The sequence below is a fragment of the Dermochelys coriacea genome, chromosome 28, assembly GCF_009764565.3.
Source record: "Dermochelys coriacea isolate rDerCor1 chromosome 28, rDerCor1.pri.v4, whole genome shotgun sequence".
Classification (NCBI taxonomy): Eukaryota; Metazoa; Chordata; order Testudines; family Dermochelyidae; genus Dermochelys; species Dermochelys coriacea.
This window is the reverse complement of record NC_050095.1, coordinates 5858241-5864680: the sequence shown is the minus strand read 5'-3', so window position 1 is coordinate 5864680 and position 6440 is coordinate 5858241. Positions and strand designations below refer to the sequence as shown.

The window sequence follows — 6440 nt, the reverse complement described above, 5'->3', positions numbered from 1 at the left end:
AGCATGTGGCTACAAGAATAGGAATATTGTCATCGGCCAGGTCCCGCCTCCCATTTCAGCAGCGCCAGAGGGCCTTTAAACAGCCAAAAGCACGGTCAACAGTCAGTCTGCACTTTCTCAGCCTGTTGAACAATTCCTTGCTGTTGTCAAGGTGCCCCATCTATGGCTTCATAAGCCACAGCATTAAGGGGTAGGCGGGGTTTCCCAGGATCACAATGGACATTTCGACTTCCCCTACAGTGATCTTCTGAGACCAGAAGAAAGTCCCTTGCAGCTTCCTGAACAGGCCAGTGTTCCAAAAGATGCATGCACCTTTCTGGACCAGCCTTACTTAATATCTGTGAAATGCCCACGGTGAGCCACAAGCACCTGGAGAACCATAGAGAAATACCCCTGCCTAACAATGTACTCGGTAGCTAGGTGGTCTGGTGCCAGAATTGGAATTTACGTGCCGTCTATCACCCCTCCGCAGTTAGGGAAGCCAATTTGTGCAAAGCCATCCACAATCTCACGCACATTACCCAGGATCAGTGTTTTTCGGAGCATGATGCAATTAATGGCCCTGCACGCTTCCATCAACACATGTCCAATGGTCTACTTTCTCACTCCAAACTGGTTAGCGACTGCTAGCAGTCTGGAGTAGCCAGCTTCCACAGTGCAATTGCCATGCTCTTCTCCAGTGACAGGGCAGCTCACATTCTCTTGTCGTTGCGCTCCAGAGCTGGGGTGAGCTCATCATACAGTCTCATGAATGTGACTTTCCCCATCCAAAAGCTCTGCAGCCACTGCTTGTCATCCCACATGTGCATGACGATGTGATCCCACCACTAAGTGCTTGTTTGCTTAGCCCAAAAGCGGCGTTCCACTGTGGTCAGCACCTCCGTGAATGCCGCAAGCAATCCCATGTTGTAGGTCTTATGCATGGGGAGAGCAATGTCAAACTCCTCTTGCCTTTGTAGTTTAAGGAATAACACCACTGCCACTCATGATGTGTTAGTGAGAGCGAGCATCATATTGCTCAACAGTGCGGGATCCATTCCTGCAGCCTGAAAGAGGCAGGGCGCGCAGTACACAGACCGTTGAAAGATGGTACCAAATGCAGATGGAAGCACAGGGATTACTGTGATGCGAAGCAATGCATCATGGGCATTGGGACAGGACCCAGGATGCCCCGCGACCTCCTCTGCCTTCCCACAACTCTTAGCAGCAGAAAAGGAAGCGATGCTCAGTGGGATAGCTGCCCAGAGTGCACACCTCTGCAAGTGCAACAAGTGTGAACACGCTATTGCGCAGGTAGCTGACAGTGTGAACACACAACAGCAGTTACCCTTCAGCACTCTCTGAGCGGCACTGTAACTACCAGCGCTGTAACTCTGCCAGTGTAGACATAGCCTCAGAGAGACTGACTGCCAGGATCCCAGCACTGATCCCCTCTGGGGAATGAAGCACAACATCGACAGGCTATGCAGCCTTCACAAGTCTCCCTGTACCTGAAAAGCCTGCTAGCCCAAAGTGCTGAACCATCTATTGCATTACCTGGTTCCTAAACTGCAGCTACAGTTCCTGCTCCAGGTGAATCCAAAGACTGAGAGGTGCAGAGATCCAACCCCTTAAAATCTTAGAAACATTTTCTTTCTTTTTCTATTTTGTGTCTGTTTCTTTTTATGAACTTGGAGACCTCCCAGCCTTTCTATTAGATTGGGGTGTAACAGAGTGTGAGTGTGTGAACACCTCTGAAATCTACAAAGAGAAGATACTAGGAAGAGTAGTTCCCCAAATCTTAAAAGCCTTCAAACTCCGAAATGACTGAATGCATGCTCCTCACCTATGGAAGCATTGCAAGGAATTGAGCTGTCAGATATGTATTATTCAGCAAGAGCTGTTTGAACTTCTTTTACTAATGTCTCTCTAAGGTCTGTATGTGTTTTGGGACGAGAGGGTGAGTTGAAGTATTAGCTACACAATAGTGAAATCTAAGGAGAAAACTGTAATTAGCTTTGAGGTTCTAGGCAAAATATAAGCAATAATTTGGTTTTGGTATTGAAATATTCAGCAGGCTAAATCTGGGTTGCACTACCTGGGTAAAAATCTCTGATTGGGGTTTTGGCATCACTAAATATGCACCTTCCTTCTTGGGTTGCTCTTTTAGGATTTATAAGGGTTGGTTTTCTGCTGTATTAATCTGATGGTTTGATTAAATTGATGACTTGATTCCAACGTAATATCCTTGTTAACTCATTGCTTTACTGATTTGACCTGAACTTTATCACTGCATTTTTTAACCCTTAGCTGAGTGGTGAATAGTCATTTAGCCTTAGTGATGTGTGCTCTTGGATTTATTTGTTCATGTTAATAAAGCATGTGTAAGCAGAGTCAGGATGAGCTCTGCCCTCACATCTGGTGGCGAGTCATGGTGGGTTGTGGAAAAGAACTTCAGGGGCTGATCTCATTTGCATAGGCACACCCCTATGGTCACTTTGGCTGCTGTAGGAGCCCCAGTTTCTCTGTTATTGGGGCAGAAAGAATAAACGGTTATTATCCTGATTATGAATCAAGGACAGTGGAACTGCACTTGGGCTTTTGTTATGAGGGAGGGATTCACCATCAACTAAGCAGCACTCGCTAAGCAAGGGTCATGGGTTCCAAAGCCCCCTGAATAGAGAGGGTAAAGGTAATGGTAATGCTTATGCTTATTGGTATGGGCTCCCTGGGGAGGGCCTTACATGCTAATTGCATTTCCTTCTCTCTCTACTGTGGAATATCAGAGCTAATTTTGATCCTATTAGGAGTCTAGTTACAGGCTGCTGAGCTGAATTCATTTTGGGCTAATGGTGCACCAGCACTGAGGCTCCCTTACTACAAGCTGAAATCACAAAAGAGCTAAACTTACTAAGAGCTGAAATCACTGAGTGTTGTGTCGTGGGGGAGCCTGAAGATACATGCCAGAGCAGTTTGCGGGACGGTGAGCAGAGCAGAGCGGTTGGTGGAGCAGAGCAGTTTGCGGGATGGCTGGCAGAGCAGAGCATTGCAGTTTGCAGGACGGCGAGCAGAGCAGAGTGGCTGATGGAGCAGAGCAGTTTGTCGGATGCCTGGAGCAGCTCATGGGGGCAGCTGGCAGAGCGGAGCCCTATGGAGAGGTGGGGCAATCAACTTTGGACCACGTAAGGTGCCCCTTAACCCCTTCCCCCCCCATCTCCACCCAGGTTGGGAGGTAAAACTCTGCATATAAACTTTCAAACTCTCCTGACCAGAGAGATACTTTTGGGTCATTGGACTTTTGGGACTTTGGATGATTTTGGGTTGCTGGACTCAAGAACCAAAGGGAAACAACATGCCCCAATTTGCTTGGGGTGGGTTTTTGCTCATGGGTTGTGTTATGAATCCTGTTGGTGGTGTTTCCCCAACATAATGCCACATTGTTTCTCTCTTTTATTAAAAGGCTTTTTCCTACACTCAGACTATGTGCTTGCGAGAGGGGAAGTATTGCCTCTTGGAGGTGCCCAGCGGGGGTGGTATATATTTGTCCTAGGTCACTGGGTGGGGGCTCGAGCCGGTTTTGCATTGTGTTAATGGAATGGAACCCCTAGATACTGAACCCAGCCCTTGTTGCTGCCAACTCTGATGGGCAGAGGAGCGGGGGGCTGGTAGGAAGGAAGGCAGGAAAAGAGCCATGGGGCAGATCCCAGAAGCGGGGCTCTGTACGGTACGATACACTGCTGGTGCTGCTGCCTCCGGTGTGAGCTGGGAGCCAGGGCTGAGCTCCAGGCTGTTCCTGCGGCCCCAGTGGGGCTGGTTCAGGGACAGACTTTCACTCAAGCACGTTCTGTGCCCATCCAAAGTGGGTCCCAGCTGGACCCTGTCCCAGGCTTTGCCGCTCCTGGCCAGGAGCTGCAGGCACCAGGGGCCAGAGAGACCCCGGGGCCAGCGCTGGGTGGGCAGGACAGAGACTCCGCACAAAGGCTCCGGGAGCAGCAGGTCTTGCAGCCCCTTTGGATCTGCTCCCGGGCGGGGAACGTGCCTGGGTGGGGCCTGGACAGCAATGGAGCCACTGCCCGCACACTGCCTCAGGTGTAGCGTGAGAAACTGCCCTCTGTAGGAACTTGCTACTTAGGGTGCACTGAGCAGCCTCACATGAACTGAGCATGCTCAGTAACATCTGCTGAAGCCACTTCCCTTCACCCTGCCCTTACTTGGAATCAGAGTCTGCGGACTGCTATATACAGGGGTTAAGAAGGGGCAAGGGGGGAAATCAGAGGAGGGGGGTGGCCAGGATCTGAGGAGGGGGTGAAAATTGACTCGTAAGGTGGGTCAAGCAACTGAAGGGAGGGCTAGGATAGGGGCTGAGGGGCAAAATCAGGCACGGGAGGGGCGGGGGGGAAGGAGCTGCCAGACGGTGACAGAGGGCAAAACCCTGGGGCAGAGGGGATAACAGTTACCTTGGTGCACTGAGACACCAGTGTTTGCAAAAATGGGGGGGGGGGGCAGAACTTTTTTATTTCTCCTCCCACAGACGGCACCTCTCAGCATGGGCTTCCCAGGGCTGGGCTCTTAAAGGCAGAGGCATCCCAATGCCTAGTCGCTGCAGTGCCTCTCTGTCTGATGTAACCCCCTGAGCTGCTGTCGGAGACTTGATTCAGTGAAATGCTTTACAGAAACACAGAGCCCCTGATCAGTGTATCTGACTGCACAGAGTCTCAGAGCAGTTCACAAAATTTGTCTTATCTGCTCCTGGGATTCCCTGAAATACTCTTATCACTTCATCCTTTAGCTTTGTTATTGTGCAGATGCATGTCATTCTGCTATTTCATTTATATTTTACCAAGTCCTCCTTGAAAATATGCAGCAGTAAGTACTTGCTACTTCTAGCAATGACATCTGTGTTTCTAGTATTGCACTTGCGATGTTTTTTACTGTGATTTCTAATTTGGGGCATTTTTAATTCTAACTTTTTCTTCTTCTTTTTAGAGCAGAAGTGTATTCTGCTGGATCATCTGACTTCCAGCCTGACTGTGTTTCTCAGCTGGCCTCAAAACCCATTTTTTTTATTCAATCCACCAACGCTGATTGCCTTTTGCAACTGCCTCTCAATCCAGCCCTTAGTTGTTTTCTGCATGCCATTGCTTGTGTGTATAACTTGATTCACACATATTCCATAAAGGCAGTATCTCTCTCATGTAACGTCCGTCTCAAAGGCAAAAATCTATTGTAACTTTTGCTGAACATTAGAACTGCTGTAGTGGCTCAGACAAATACTCCGTCTAGTACAGGATCGTGTCCTCTGACAGTGGCCAGTAGCAGATGCTTGAGGGAATGAACGCAACAGGTAATCACTGAGTGAACCATCCTGGCAGTCAAGAGGTTTAGGGGCACCCAGAGCATGGGGATGCATCCCTGATTCTATCAGCTAATAGCTGATGCACCTATCCTGAGGAACTGATCTAATTTTTTGTTGAACCCCTTTATAGTTTTGGCCTTCAAAACATAATGAACACGCATCTACAACCCCAAGAGGGCTTGACAACCATAAGCATGATCAACACCTGAATTATACACCCTGAGGTCAAGAAATTGTAATTAATACATGATATTTTGTTCTTATGTGTCTCTTTGATCCTGAGCCTTGAGGGTGCCGTAAGGCCACTTCCACAAAAGCTGGACCTAACACCTGAATGAAACTTGGTCTACCCTCATACTTTTCCTGTTACCTCTCCCAAACCTTTCTTAGACCTAAGGCCATATCTATACTACAAGCATATGTTAACTCAAGTTATGTCAGCATAGACTCACCACTGTTCCTATGTCACTTCTGTGACTTGTGCTATTGTAATAAATAAAATAGAACTGTAATGGTGATAAATTACACCAGCATCCAAATATATTGAAGGCGAATCCTATGGAAATTAAGAATTTAAATAATAAACAAATTATCCCCCATGTGTCCCACTAAAATGAATCCAACCCACAGTCACTTGGGCAGAAGTGCTACATGGTGAGCACAGTAAATGAAGAAGCAAAATAAATGATGTTTAAATGACCTTATTCTATTTTTTATAATCCTGTATTAAGAGGCAATTGATACATATGTATAGTAGGCAGGGTCGTTTGGAAGCAGAAGGCTTTCTGCTTCCATCCCGCACCACTGTCAAGTTTTAGGAAATTAGGACAAGTCATCAAATAAGAACAACCACAGGGATCAGTAACTGCTATCGGTAGCAAATTACATCAGACAGCAATTTTTCACAATAGCATTTTTTTTATAATCCCTTACATATGAGTAACTGCTTCAGGTAGCAAATTCCTACAGGTAGCAGTTTCTTGCACTACACTGGCACAGCTCTGCTCCCCTGCTCTTCTTGGGCTCCTGCTCTCTCCTTACCTCAGCCCCACTCTGGCCCAAGTAGTTCCAGCTCACATGTAGGATGGGACCGCCTGGCCTGGCG

General features: G+C 47.8%; 2 protein-coding genes across 2 annotated transcripts in view; both read left to right on the top strand.

Annotated features, from left to right (window-relative positions):
* Positions 1-6440, top strand: part of LOC119849403 (zinc finger protein 501-like) — a 1099011-nt gene that overhangs the window by 59303 nt on the left and 1033268 nt on the right. The window lies entirely within an intron of this gene.
* Positions 1-6440, top strand: part of LOC119849388 (zinc finger protein OZF-like) — an 875044-nt gene that overhangs the window by 349684 nt on the left and 518920 nt on the right. The window lies entirely within an intron of this gene.